Source organism: Chroicocephalus ridibundus, chromosome 5 (genome assembly GCF_963924245.1).
Source record: "Chroicocephalus ridibundus chromosome 5, bChrRid1.1, whole genome shotgun sequence".
NCBI lineage: Eukaryota > Metazoa > Chordata > Aves > Charadriiformes > Laridae > Chroicocephalus > Chroicocephalus ridibundus.
In genome coordinates, this window is record NC_086288.1 from 64584665 (window position 1) to 64593001 (window position 8337).

Below are 8337 nucleotides of genomic sequence, written 5' to 3' on the forward strand. Positions count from 1 at the left end.
TTTGAGCAGCAGGCAGCAATAGATGGATAGATAAGTCAGACAGATTCCTTCAGCTGACACAGGCTAAATATGCAGTCGTAATCAGTATTTCAGAACAGTATCTCTAATTTGACACTGATGCAGAGAGGTTTCTATGCAGCTTTCTAAAAATGGACTTTGTTGTCACGTTGGCGTGTGTGTGTGTAAAACATGCTGTCACTCTCCCAACCTCTAGTCCTGACTCTTGATGGAGCTCCACTTATTTTCAAGGCACTTATGAATAGAAGAGAGAATGCAAAAACCACACTTGCAGATTTGTCCTGAAGTGAAGTGTCAAATTCAATGTGTGTTGAACTGTCTTTTTCAGGAGCATGAACAAGACAAAGCAACCAGCAGAAGAAACTCTAGCCTTTTTGATGCTGGTTATGAAAAGGAAAAGTCTTTCTCTACAGGCTTTTTGTTACCTTGTTCTCACTGAAGTTGAGAGGAGGGTTTTGGAGGTAAGAGGGGGGAGAAAATTTTACTTTTGTCAGCCTAAAGAACCTATAAGCATTTATAAGGGGAGTATATTCCACGTTTTTCTTTATGGAAAAAACAGTCAAATTTTTTTGTCTCAGTAGCTAACATTTTGATAAGTTCTAGTGACATATAATCGGATGGAGAGCAACTGTTTAAATATGAGGCATAAATATTTCTTAAAAACAACAAGGAATAGTAAAATTTGACACTACTATATTAGAAATTAAAATCAGCAGATATGGTATTTTATATATATTTATATATATATTTATATATATATTTATATATATATTTTATATATTAATAGTATTTTGATAGTATTTTCAATTCTTTAGTGTTCCTACAGATGTAGTAATATGAGTTTTAAAGCCCCACCATTCAGTCTAACAAAGAATTCAATGCAAATGCTGCTAGGCAGTCATTGAAAAATTGTGGAATCTGTGATCTGAGCAACTGCATCAAAACCTGATTCTAGCAGTGATTCTTAATAGAAATGTATCCTATTATTCATATATTCAATTTAGAATATAAAATTCTTCGAACTGTTCACAAATAATGTTAGTTTTGGTTTTGGGATTAGATCTGCTGCATGCTGAATATCATAGCAGAAACCAGCATTTTTCATATACAGGAGTGCCTCAGCCGCAACTTGTCTGAAAGTCTGGGGTTCAAGAATGAATTGCAGCTGAATGCGAGACCACTTAAGAATTCCAGGTATTGCAGTAATTTGCCTGTGAGCATCCAGTGACAAATGAAGACATCATGAGAAAAAACAGCCAGAAAAAACAATTTCTGAAGAGAGAAAAACAGGGAACCAGAAGAAAATTCTGTTTGCAAATGTGTTTGATTTTATGACAACATTTTGATTTTCAAAATAAAAATAAATTAGAAGTATGTGAAATCACTTTTTTTCTAAAGTCATGACAAAGAACAAACAAAGCATCAAGTTTTCATTTGTGACTACACGTTTTCGGCGGAGGTGAAGGCGTCATTAATGAAAGACAGACTTGACACTTTTTAAATGAGCTATTTTTTTATTGGAGGCAAAATCTAGTGGACGACCTGTTGCTACAGTAATAACACACAGCCTCTTCCTGTCCCCTCATTGCTAGAGAACAAAGCAGACACATCATTGTCACATCTATATTTCTCAGGGGCAAACTTACACTACAATTAATAGTCTTTCATGTGCATGCTTAATAAGTTAACGCTATGCAGTAGTCTGTCAGTTACAGTTTGACGATATATAGTTTAACAGTTTTATGTGCAAAGGTGTGAGGCAGAATACGTGAGCACGTGCAGTGAAACTCTTATCACTGGGGCAAAGATACGATTAGGTACTCTTTGAAGACCCCAGCCAGGTAGAGTTTTGGGTTAGTTCTGCTGACAAGTTTCTCTTAAAGTGAGGACATTAGAACCACTCGAATTATTCTAAGCTCTAAACAATTAAGCAAAAAAACTAGAACAAAAATCTTTAAAATGGACAAACGCAGAACTGCAGGTGAGAGGGTGAAAGTAATATTGAAGATGTTTGCTCGTGAATCTGCCCTCTGGGGCCCTTATTCACCGAGTCCTATTTATTGGTACCGTCCTTAATTCAAAAACCTTTTGTGTTCCCCTAGACTGTAACAAAATTTATCCAGCTTCTTGGCATTCCTGGAAAAAGTGTCTTCTGTTACTCTGCAGGTATGTACACTTGTATGCCTTCTTGCTGTATTTCTCCCCTTTCTACCTGCCTGAACACTGCACTCCTGAAGGTACCCTCGCTTAGGCATTCAGATTTGCTTTTTCTAAGAAATTATATTCCCTCTATTCCTAAGGATCCAAGAAAAACACAAAACCATATAGATTTAAAAAACTTTTTAAAAGGATGAAATAGTAAATATGTTAATCTGGTGAAAAATGGGATAGAACCCCCTCAGAAAAGATGATTTGTATGTTAAGGAAAACAAAGGCACAGATATAGATACTCTAAATCAGCGTATTTGAGAACGTGTTAGTCCCTTTGCATCGGGGTCGTGAACTGAAAATGGAAGTATTCATTTATACTGAAGCTTACAAGTATATTGAAAATATTAATGCAGCCTTATATAACAATACATTTTTCAATATTTTTAAGTACAATTGGAATTTGATCTTGTTTTAATCAAAATATGTTCTGAACTTTGATTCAAATTCATTAGTAAGCTCAAGCGTTACTTCATTTTTGCAAAGCAACTGTAGTTTGCCAGTGATTCAGAAATGTATCTGAGTTTTTTTCCTGTGATTCCTGACATAGAATTACTGCCTCTTCAGTTTTCATTATGTGAACTAAATTTTTTAAAGCAAAACTTTTCAACCCAGTTCTGAAGTCTGAATTCAATGTAACTTGTGTTGTCAAGGCAGAATCTCAGCTGAAACAATAGAATCCCACTTCATCCACCCCCACAATGGTTCAGACTAGTATCTGAGAATCTGAAGCTGCAGCTGAGACTCACAAGTATTTATAAAAATAGTCTCAGCGTTAACAGTGATAAATTGCAGTAGCAATTACAGCATGCTTACCGATAACAATGAAGTTGCTCTAGCAATTTTTAAGTTGCCACAAACTTTATCAACTCCATACTTTTGGGCTTTTTTGCAAGAAATTTTAGTAAGTTCAGAAAAATAAAGAAGTGATGACCCTCTTTATGGAGTTAGTAACCTAAATGTGCCTTTGGTACTTACCTGAGGATTTCAGCAGTGAAAAGAACAAGCAGATGTGCAACAATATGAGTGTGCAAAGACAGGAGAACACTAGAGGGAACTTTTATTTTGAGAATATCTTTAGCTGAAGAAAGGCTTGTTCTTTTAATGTGGAATGACAGATACTCAAAACGGAAATTAGAAGGCTAATACTCTTAAAGTAGGGTGAAATTCCCATTACCTGAGCGAACACCTCTGTATCTTCTGCTGTGACTGGGTGTAGTTAAATAGAATCGGAAGAATAGAATAGAATTGGCCAGATAATAAAAAGTTCCTGTGTGCTACTGATTGGTACCGATGTAATTTGTGCTTCTGAATAGCTCTCTTAGTGACTTAAAAACCCAGGAAAAATGAAGAGGAAATTAACTTAGGTAATTTTCTTGAATTTTAGGTACCCTTGTGCATCTGATCTGATAGATGCAGTGGGATTCTCTCTGGAACAAATAAATGGCAAAGTTACGAACAGTACTTGTCAACACCCTGTATGAACAGTGTTTATTAACTGACAGATATAGGATGTGTATGAACTGTTCATTGTTTTATAGTGGATTTTTTCTGTAATGCTTTTGTCTTAAATAAAATGTATTATTATTTTTGGAAGCTGTTTGGCCACTGGTTAAGTTCCCTCATTTTTCCTGAGATAAAGTTGGAGTCTGGGTGTTAAACTGAATTCACACTTGCTGAAATAATCACAATAAATTATGAGAGGATTATACCTTTAAAATGCTGCTCTGAAGAGAAACCCTCAAGTTACTGCCCCACGAAAAATGAGGGCTGGAGGCTTAAGACTTAAGGGCATTCTCCAGAGAAGGTCACAGTCTGTCAGAGATGCAGTTAACCCTGTTCAGCTAACAGGTAGGAAAAGAAATTCTTACTTCTGTTGCTCCTGAATATAACAATTTTATGTGACATGCAGTACCTCCTTTAAAACCAATTTGATTGACATTAATGATATTTTTAGTGTCTAATTCTCTATTAACGAAGTCCTGAATTTAGATTGAATTATTTTTGTCAAGAATGAATGTATACTTCAGTCTGTCATTTCTGGATCACCCTTCTAAAGTGCCAGAATTTAGCAAATGTTATGTTGTATTCTGCATTTTCCCCCCAAAATATATTTAAGATTAGCTTCACAGCTATTCCTTTGCTATACTGAGTGCACTCAAGTATCCATATCTAGTAACTTGAAACACTTTAATTTAGAAGAGTCGTCTTTTACAACTCTTTTATAGATGGCATAGGCAGCATTCTAATTTCTTATGTATCCTGTTCCTTTAGTCCATACTCAGCATAAAAAATGATATTTTTTCCCTCTTAATATCAATATCTGGTTCTTGTTTTGCTATTTTAAAATTTTTTTTTTTTTAGCTTCCTAAGTTATTGATAGATCAGTGCCTTCTTCAGTCTTCTTTGTCAGCCATGTGCATTTTTTAAAAAATTCTGTCTTTTTGCACTTGTCTTGCATTTGTACATCTCTAAGTATTCGACAAGTTTTAGTCTGTAGGGTTAAAGCACTTCTGTTTGTTTTGTTTTCTGAACTGCTTAAATACCACAGTACTAGTGCTGAAACTATAGAAAGTTGTTTTTCTTCATCACTTGCATGGGAAATATGTACAAGCATCTCAAAAAAACTGGTTCTGCAACAGATCTCAAAATACTGCTGTTAAAGTATCTTATTTCTCAGAGAGCTTCTACTAGAATATTCCAAAGAACCATTTTTTAACTGGTGTATTGATTAAAATACCAAAATCCAAGGCTGATTTAAAATCTAATTAAAGTTTGGTGGGATTCTTAATAATGAGTAGGACAGGTTATTGCTATAGAAGAACATCTGCATTGGCTGGTGAAGTTGCTAACAATCCAATATACAGCTGTTAAACTAAACCAAAATCACAGATTATGTCTGCATCTGATGGATATATATCTTGAAAAAGAACGATACAGATAGGGATTTAGGAATCACAACAAAATCTTCTCAACATGTATTGTCAGGATAAAAACTAAGGGAAAGGATAGATGGAGATGCTGAAGGAGAGAGAAAGCTGTAGTGATCATCAGATATATGTTTCTATATATGTAAGAGTTTCAAGAGATCGAAGACCTTCAAACACATTTGGTGTTCACATTTGAAAGATTTGAAGACACATAAGATGTGGAAAAGATATGTAAGAGCACTTCAGCATCTTAAACGTGTTAGCCTTATTTGGGCCTTGAGGAGATGAAATCAGCCATCTTATTGAAGAGAAAGTTGAGAAACAATTTGGTCTCTGTGTATAGTTAAAAACACATAGAAAATGGTAAAGGGAGGCTTTTCAGCCTTTTTGACTAAGGTATGAAAGGATTAAAGTCTGTTTCCTGGCTTTAAGGTTATCCACCAGTGCAATAATATGGCAAGTGATACAATTACCAGTGTTCAAAGTATTTTAAAAAGAATTAGATAACCTTTTAAAAGATGGTCTCTAATACAGTTCTGTGAAAAGTTCAGTGCCATTTTTGCAATATGGTCCTTTCTGGCACTGGAAGTTGGGAATTCTGGAATCAGCATCTTCATTCCCTTTTTGCATGCCTCAATGAACAGAATTGGCTGTGTGAGCTACATGCTTACAATAGTTGCAGCTCTTAGTTAAAACAAAAAAATCATACTTCAGCAGATCAGCTACTAGCCTCTGGGTTATATATCTTTTGTGTGTATGATGCACAATCAGCTTGTCATCTATTCTGCTCCTGTCAGATACTGGCCATGATAAAGTCAAGAAAAGACAGATCAGTAATCACAGACTGTTCAAGGAATGCTTTTCACGTTGATGACTGGCTGGTGTTTCTTTCTCACCTCCTTAGGGACATACTGACAACTAAATTTCAATCTGAGCAGTCTCTTCCCACGGCTCCTGAGAAATTTTGAATAAATTATCTTCTAAACTTGCTCTCCCTCTATTCTCCATTCCTTTCCTCCTCTCCGTGGTGCGAACATGATTCGGCTCCTAGAATTAACTGGGTGTGTTTCACCCAACCGATTCCCTGCTATTGCAAAGGCTTCAGGCATTTCAGCCTTACCTACTTTTGGAATGTTGCACGTGGGTAAGTTCTCTATGAATAGATATACTTTGCTTTTCAGGATTTGCATTTTGTTGAAAATAATACAATTCTCAAAGAAAGGCAATTGGCTTAATTATGTCATATATTTGGTCAGCAGTAACCTTTCTGGTAAAATATTTTCTATCTTATGATTTGGAGGTCAAATGCGAAGGAAACAAGCTAGGATGCCACACAGAAACACAGAAACTTACAGCGTCATATACATTTCTAAGGAAGACCTTTTAGACAGGCAATATAATCCATTTCCAATTTACTGGCATATTTTGTACACAGAAATAACCTGTGTCCCATTGATTTAATTTTTATGTGGCAAAATGATGGCCAGACAGACCTTCTGAACTTCCCAGGCAAAGCAAAACCCCCATTGTTAAGGAAGGAATTTTCTTCAAATCGGTTTTGAGCCTTCAATAAAGAGACAACGTGCAGAGCCTCAAAATAAAGACAGAAAACCAAAACAATGAAAATAAATAAGAACAAACATACAGCAAGAAATATCCTGTATAATAATGTTAGACTGTCAGCTTTGTGTAGCTCTAAGTCTGTAACACTACTCAACTATATTTGCAGTGAAATTCTTTTCTACAGTTTTGGGATGATTTAGATAAATGAAGTGCTATTTAAATTTCCTTTTGCTATGTTTGTATAGGTTATAAAAGAAACTGAATGAAAGCTTTGGTATTCATTTAAGACATTTAAATCATTCTACAGATACAGTAAGAGAATAGCAAAGGATGGGGAATGGTTTATTTACCAAAAGTAGAATAATGATTTTTTACGATTTCTAAGGACGAGTTTTTCTTATGAAAGTTCATTTAATTACAAACCTAGATGCTGAACTGAAGATGAGTGCTGGCTGACAGAATCACATCAAAGGAGTCCTTCAGAGGAAATAAATTCTATGGTATGGTAGAAATGGAGCTGTTCCACGTAGCATTTCAAATTGGAAGGTCAGAAAAGAAGCCTCATCTATCAGATGTAACAGAGAACAACACTGGCTTTTGGAAAGTTGGTAATATTGCGTGACTGACACATAGATTTTTTTTTTTTTTTAAGTCTGCTGACTGCAAGCTACTGTTAGGATAAAGAAACAGAAGTGAAAAAGGTAAACAGTGAGAAGATGAAGTTGCAGTAACCATTGAGATGAGCAGATATGTTGTGCATCTTAGTAAAGAAAATAAGTCACATATTCCTAAAAAAAATTAGGACTCAGAAATAAGCAAGATACATAGAGATAATACTGCAAATCTCATTGATCGTGCCATGTTGCTTGGTGTTCCTCTTCCTCTGTGGCACTCTCATGTCATGTAGTTAAAATCTGATCTTACAGCTATGAAGATCTTACGACACTCTTTCTGAGTGTCCATTCTCTTATATTCCACATTATAGAGATGAGAAATGTGTTTCTCTAAAAAAATGCCATCCCACAAAACTGATTTTTTTGCTCATACTCATAACTATTTTTTAGATTCATTTCACATAAATCTCCTCATATTTGGGTCTGAGTGATATTCAGATGATCAGTAGAACTGATGTTTTAAATGTTTTAAAATCTAATATCTTATTTTGATTTTTATTGTTTCTTTCCCCCATGTATTCACACTTTCCATAAAATTCTTCTAATCTACGGTATTATTGCCTCAAATGAACAAATTCAGGGTGTGTATAATATTTATTAATATGAACAAGCATAATGCAAGTCACTTCCTAATTTCACAGTGAAAAAAAAAAACCCATATTCTCTCAGATACTGCAGAATTCATGAAACATATTAATAGATAAAACATTGACAAATATTTTCAAGGAAAATGTTAGACTACAATTGTTCCTTCTTTCCAGTTACATCTAATGACACAAAAACAACAGTTGAAAACAAAGCTTCGCAAGCACTTTACAGAACTACGACTTCAACTAATTTAAGTCTTTATTGTTCCATTATTTTTTCACTTTGACCAAGTGTTATAAAAGTGTTTGATTTTGCTGAACATAATGAGAATACTGTAAAAAGACCCAGATATAATG

The 8337-nt window shown here is 34.8% G+C and overlaps 1 long non-coding RNA gene across 1 annotated transcript; it reads left to right on the top strand.

Moving 5' to 3' along the window:
- Positions 1-238: 238 nt before the first annotated feature.
- Positions 239-3763, top strand: LOC134515865 (uncharacterized). The gene is made up of 3 exons (XR_010071131.1): positions 239-479; positions 2121-2184; positions 3614-3763. It is a non-coding gene; the product is annotated as an uncharacterized LOC134515865 (long non-coding RNA).
- The last annotated feature ends 4574 nt before the right edge of the window (positions 3764-8337 follow it).